Source organism: Palaemon carinicauda, chromosome 21 (genome assembly GCF_036898095.1).
Source record: "Palaemon carinicauda isolate YSFRI2023 chromosome 21, ASM3689809v2, whole genome shotgun sequence".
NCBI lineage: Eukaryota > Metazoa > Arthropoda > Malacostraca > Decapoda > Palaemonidae > Palaemon > Palaemon carinicauda.
Genome location: NC_090745.1, coordinates 19,461,771 through 19,467,770, shown reverse-complemented (window position 1 = coordinate 19,467,770; position 6,000 = coordinate 19,461,771). Strand labels below are relative to the sequence as shown.

The 6,000-nt window shown below is 35.6% G+C and overlaps 1 protein-coding gene and 4 non-coding genes across 5 annotated transcripts in view; 4 read left to right on the top strand and 1 right to left on the bottom strand.

The window, feature by feature from the left end:
- LOC137614639 (uncharacterized) overlaps positions 1 to 6,000 on the bottom strand; it is a 375,918-nt gene that overhangs the window by 323,978 nt on the left and 45,940 nt on the right. The window lies entirely within an intron of this gene.
- Positions 248 to 319, top strand: TRNAD-GUC (transfer RNA aspartic acid (anticodon GUC)). Its single transcript has one exon. It is a non-coding gene; the product is annotated as a tRNA-Asp (tRNA).
- On the top strand, positions 3,914 to 3,985 carry TRNAD-GUC (transfer RNA aspartic acid (anticodon GUC)). The gene has a single exon. It is a non-coding gene; the product is annotated as a tRNA-Asp (tRNA).
- Positions 4,242 to 4,313, top strand: TRNAD-GUC (transfer RNA aspartic acid (anticodon GUC)). The gene has a single exon. It is a non-coding gene; the product is annotated as a tRNA-Asp (tRNA).
- TRNAD-GUC (transfer RNA aspartic acid (anticodon GUC)) lies at positions 4,795 to 4,866 on the top strand. The gene has a single exon. It is a non-coding gene; the product is annotated as a tRNA-Asp (tRNA).

Below are 6,000 nucleotides of genomic sequence, written 5' to 3'. Positions count from 1 at the left end.
AAGGCCTGAAATGAAGTACTTCATTACCATCAACTTAATGGAAGATTTAAATGGTAATTAAAAGAATTTAATAAAAAGACTTTATAATTACTGAAGGGATTAATATCATGCCATACTATCTAAAAAATAGTTGAAATTTGTAATGAAACTTTTCATAAACATATGCCCCAAACACCGACCTAGAGCCAACCGATTGACAGGCATTAAGATATGAAATAAATAAGCAAAAATTTTCACAAATGTATAGTCCTCGATAGTATAGTGGTGAGTATCCCCGCCTGTCACGCGGGAGGCCGGGGTTCGATTCCCCGTCGGGGAGACACATTATATTATCTAAATGACATATTACAGTCTCCCTTTCGTCCCTCAAATGTATGAAAAATGTAAAGAAAACAAAATATTAAGAGGTTCACCTTATTACTACTATTGCCAATTGCAGTTCCGCCCACCTTACTATTACCAATGATTGTAGTTCTCGAGACAAATTTTCCTGAATGAAATCAGACATTGCATAAGGGGGAAATTCTCGAGAAACCGGTTTCTTGGGGGGGGGATGATATTAACTTAGTAAAGGACAAAATTAAAAAAAAAAATGTCACCCCCATCTTGCAAACTGATTCTGATGTTCTTTTCATGAGCGTTCATTGCATGCATGCGAAGCATTTGACACAGGTTATTGCACTTCACTGTTTCCTGAGAAAAAAATATTAAATGTTTAATGTTATTGATACGGTCGAAGTACATACCTCATCTAAAACACGCAAATTAGCACAAAAATCTTTTGTCTCCCCGACGGGGAATCGAACCCCGGCCTCCCGCGTGACAGGCGGGGATACTCACCACTATACTATCGAGGACTGGTCCTTTACACAAGCGCTAAAGTACTAGCTCTTCATGTTGATGCTGAATGACCCCCCCCATGTCTATAACGGAGAAGTTGAGTCTCATTTTTCATTCTGAGGATATTTCTTCCTTGTTGAACGAACATATTTCTAGCAATTGTATTTAATAATACAATACCTTCTTATCGAAACAGACTTTATGATGATATTTTTTATTTGTTGAACGGAAATGTTTCTGGTTATTATATACAATAAAAATTTCTAATCAAAACACCACATTATGTGCAAACTAATTTACTTGTATCAAAACGTAACAGACAGTATTTGAAAACCGAGTCGTTATCATCTCCACATCATCACTCAAAGATATTAAAATTGAATATAAAATAGATGACGTCGATAAAAGAAGGGAGTAAAAAAATATTCTTCTACCAGCAAACATATATTCAATAGCAACTTTCTTAAATATCCTCAATATGATAACTCTAACTTTCTTAAGTGATATCATACATCATACGAAACTGACTTGTATTATAATAAAAAACATAAGGATAACATAAATATTGAACGGATTCCGCTTTACGTAATTATTGTTTGAATATTATTCTAATATATTTCATTTGTATAAGTATTACTAAAACATATCGTATTAAATATATAAAAGGTTATTTTCACTAAATAAATATAATCACGTTAATGTATGGATAATCTTTTAGTTTAACGTACATAATAATCAAATATATAAATAAAGAGGCAATATTAATATGAATTTACCTCAATGTATAGCCTATCATTACGAATTAAATCATCATACACGAACAATTTTGTTAATAATATTAGTCCCATACCTATGTGTTCTCCACAATAGATATAAACGAGTCCCCCTTGCATTGAGTTTAACCGGCAAAGAAAGTTCTTCAGCTCCGAGTCTCTGACCTACATTTTAGACTCGCAGTGATAGTGCCACACACCTCTAGCAGAAGTGTGCTTAGAGCCCTGTATAGTCTCTCTCTCTCTCTCTCTCTCTCTCTCTCTCTCTCTCTCTCTCTCTCTCCTCTCTCTCTCTCTCTCTCTCTCTCTCTCTCTATATATATATATATATATATATATATATATATATATATATATATACTGTATATATTGGACATAGCTTTTATCGATCTCACTAGGTCGTTCACATAACTGATCATTTGCATTACACAGGAAAATTAATTAGAAATCAAAGTACATTATCCAATTCTGCTATCTTTTTCTCACATTGAGTCCATCCCATTTCTGACAGGTGCTACACTATACCTCTTTACATAGTCTTATATTTACTTACGTCCCTGCCCTCAGAAGGCAAAGTATTGTACCCCCCGGATCCTTTCAGGACTTTTAAAATTGGAATTTTTCAGAACCACACGTTTATTTTTCCTGACGGTGGCTCTAGAAAAAAAAAGGTTAAAGATAGGAAAGCCTATGAGTCTAATATCGTTATTTTGCATTTTTTTTAACGCAAGCAATAAAAAAAAAGAAGAGACTATCTTCAAAACGTCTCTCATCTGACAGAGATCACAAACTCCATAATTCATTCGAGTACGCAACTTCATCCGTTGACCTTCCATTACGATACCCAAAACACGATTTTTGTAACAAAGGCGATGAACTGGGGATTTTCTACCTTACAAGAGGGAGAAGGTTTTCCTTTCTGGCTTTATTAAAGTATCGTTTTAGAGGTTTACATACATTTTTTTTCCAGCTTCGTATTAGAGAATTTGTGTTTGGAAATACAGCGAGGCCAAATAGAACAATTGTTGTTGCAGTGTTGAAGACATAACAGAAAATGACCTTCAAGGGAGGTTCATTGCTGGGGGTGAATATAGATCTTGGTTATATAAGCAAAGACTACTTTAGTTTAAGGATTAAGTGAATTTAGAATTGAACCCAACCCCCCAACAAGGGAACAATTGCTTGATCATTGGCAGGACAGATTGTGTCTTGCAAATATCTTATACTAAAAACTATATTTATAATCACAATAACAAGACCTCTTAAGTGACATAGTTAAGGATGATGCTTACAAGCCTTTTAGACTGTATGGTCATGAGAGCACCATCAAAATACGTATGAAATAGAAATCAAAAGAATAAGTCCCTCTTACACAAAGTTCAATTCTCCTACTGCGTGACTTCCCTTGATGTATATCACTCGTTTAATTTGAAAACATATACCTAAAATCTGTCTCTAAATCCAGTTAACATAACATAAAATTTTGTTATTTATGTGGGTCGTTTTATTTCTATTTTATTTTTGTGAAATAGACTTCTCTAAGACATCATCATCATCATCATCATCATCATTACTATTATTATCATAAATTATTATTATTATTATTATTATTATTATTATTATTATTATTATTATTACTTGCAAAGCTACAAAATCGAATGTAGTCTGAAGACTGGTATGTTATTTTTGAGTCATCATTTCTATATTCTTCATTTCTCCATTTCATGATAAATTGCGTAACAGATACTTTGAATAAAAATTAATATGACCTACTTCAATTATATTCAAAAGACGTGTCTCCCCGACGGGGAATCGAACCCCGGCCTCCCGCGTGACAGGCGGGGATACTCACCACTATACTATCGAGGACTGTTCATGCGTTATATGCACCTAGTATTTGGCTCTCGCTCAGGGAATGGTTTATCTCATACGTCTACCTTCGATCGTACGACAGTCATTTAAAACTTTGGTTTTTAGTATACATCATATGACAAAGTTTTTATTACTTTGAACATATCTTGGAATATAATCTTCTCCGGAGTAAGATAAATCTATGGAAAGCATTTTATGTCTGGAAGGTCTTAATCAAGTGCAAATTCTATTGTGGAAGAGTATAAACTACATTCTAGTTATCTTACTCTCTGAAAAAGATTATATTCCAAAATATGTTAAAAGTGATGAGGTTTTTTTAACATATAAGGTATACCAGAAAACAAACCTTTAAATGACTGATATACAAGTGGGAATAAAACAGTCCCTGAGCGAGAGGAAAATACTCCGTGCATATTCCATACATTCAGTCCTCGATAGTATAGTGGTGAGTATCCCCGCCTGTCACGCGGGAGGCCGGGGTTCGATTCCCCGTCGGGGAGACATATGTTTTGTATTAAAAATGAACCATATTATATCTAAACAATATATGTGCAGTTAATCCAAAACTTACGACTTACAAAACTTATGACTTTCTAAATTATGTGACACGCTATTCAGACGTCATCTACTTTTGACCTAAGAGAAGTTACTTTCACAATGTAAGATGAATATAAAAAGAACTATCTAAACAAGACTTTTAAGGGTCTTTAGATTGAACCAAAATACTCCCAAGCTAAACAGTTATACCAAAAGCAGTCCTCGATAGTATAGTGGTGAGTATCCCCGCCTGTCACGCGGGAGGCCGGGGTTCGATTCCCCGTCGGGGAGGTAAAACTAGTTTTGGATAATTGACGTGCTGTTAATGAGGATGCAAAAATCGGCCAGAGCTAATCCCAATGAGCCACCTGCTACAAATAACCCCAGGATAACTTATTCTCAAGTAATAATATGTAATAGCAGCCTTCCAAAACAGACTATCTCCCCGACGGAGATATAACAAAGTTTTTATTACTTGGAACATGTTAGAATATAATCTTTTCCAGAGGAAGATAATTCTATGGGATGTATTTTAAGCCAGGAAGGTCTTAACCAAGTGCAAATTCTATTGTGGAAGAGTATAAACTACACTTTATAGTTTTCTTACTCTCTGGAAAAGATTATATTCCAAAATATGTTGGAAGTGATGGAAGATTTTCATATCAGGTATACGAGTAAACAAAGCTTTAAATGACTGACATACGAGCGCAAGTGGGGATAAACCAGTCCCTAAACGAGACCCAAATATTCAGTGCATATTGCTAGCAATCAGTCCTCGATAGTATAGTGGTGAGTATCCCCGCCTGTCACGCGGGAGGCCGGGGTTCGATTCCCCGTCGGGGAGACATATATTTTGTATTAAATATGAACCAGATTATTTCTAATCAATCTAATATGCCCAAGTAATCCTAAGGTAAAGAATACAAACTTATGACTTTCAAAAATACATGCCTCGCTCTTCAGACGTCATCTAATTTTGACCTAAGAGAAGTTACTTTCACAAAAGCAAGATAAATATAAAAAGACCTATATAAACAAGACTTTACCGGGTCTCTAGATTGAACCAAAATACTCTCAAGCTAAATAGCTATACAAAAAGCAGTCCTCGATAATAGAGTGGTGAATGTATCCCCGCCTGTCACGCGGGAGGCCGGGGTTCGATTCCCCGTCGGGGTAATGAGGATGCAAAATTCGGCCAGAGCTAATCCCAATGAGCCACGTGCTACAAATAACCCCTGGATAACTTATTCACAAGTAATAATATGTAATAACAGCCTTCCAAAACGGACTATCTCCCCGACGGGGAATCGAACCCCGGCCTCCCGCGTGACAGGCGGGGATACTCACCACTATACTATCGAGGACTGTTTTCTTTATAGCTGTTTAGCTTGGGAGTATTTTGGTTCAATTTAAAGACATTTAAAAGTCTTGTTTATAGTTATTTTTATATTTATCTTGCATTTGTGAAAGTAACTTCTCTTAGGTCAAAGATAGATGGCGTCTGAAGAGCGAGGCATGTATTCTTTACCTTTGGATTAAGTGCACATATTAGATTGATTAGATATGACTTGGTTCAATTTCAATTTAAAAGATATGTCTCCCCGACGGGGAATCGAACCCCGGCCTCCCGCGTGACAGGCGGGGATACTCACCACTATACTATCGAGGACTGTTCATGCACATTATGCACCTAGTATTTCTCTTTCGTTCAGGGGCTGGTTTTTATCATACATCTACCTACGCTCGTAAATAATTCATTGAAATTTTGTTTTTTGGTATATATCATATAACAGTTTTTATTACTTTGAACATATGTTAGAATATAATCTGTTCCAGAGTAAGATAATTCTATTGGATGTATTCTAAGCCTGGAAGGTCTTAACCAAGTGCAAACTCTATAGTGGAAGAGTATAAAGTACAGTAAGGCGAGGCAATTTTGGACACCTTTTTAGAAACCTTTGTACAAAATCTATATTAA